The sequence below is a fragment of the Fulmarus glacialis genome, unplaced genomic scaffold (genome assembly GCF_000690835.1).
Source record: "Fulmarus glacialis isolate BGI_N327 unplaced genomic scaffold, ASM69083v1 scaffold17894, whole genome shotgun sequence".
NCBI classification, from domain to species: Eukaryota; Metazoa; Chordata; class Aves; order Procellariiformes; family Procellariidae; genus Fulmarus; species Fulmarus glacialis.
In genome coordinates this window covers 2,391-2,725 of record NW_009210096.1, presented here as the reverse complement: position 1 = coordinate 2,725, position 335 = coordinate 2,391, and positions in this window count along the sequence as shown.

Below are 335 nucleotides of genomic sequence, written 5' to 3'. Positions count from 1 at the left end.
TTCCCCAATCCAGCCCAAAATGAGCTTTTTTTTTTTTGGAGAAAGATGGAAAACGTGGGAGGGAGCCCGATCCCTGCGGGGTCCTGGAGCCCCCACCGCTGGCCCAAGGCCCTTTTTCGCTGGCCCAAGGCCCCCGGCGGTGACCGAAGTCTCGCAGAGCTGAACCACGATGGAGTTTCATGTTATAACAAACAATTTTGTCGTGTGGAATCCACACTGAAACAACAACAAAGTTAGGAAAATGATGGGGTTTTTTTTCCCTTCGGTAGGAAAACCAAACCTCATTTCCACTTTGGAAATGGGGTTTACTGGTGTCCCACGGCTGCTTGACTGGG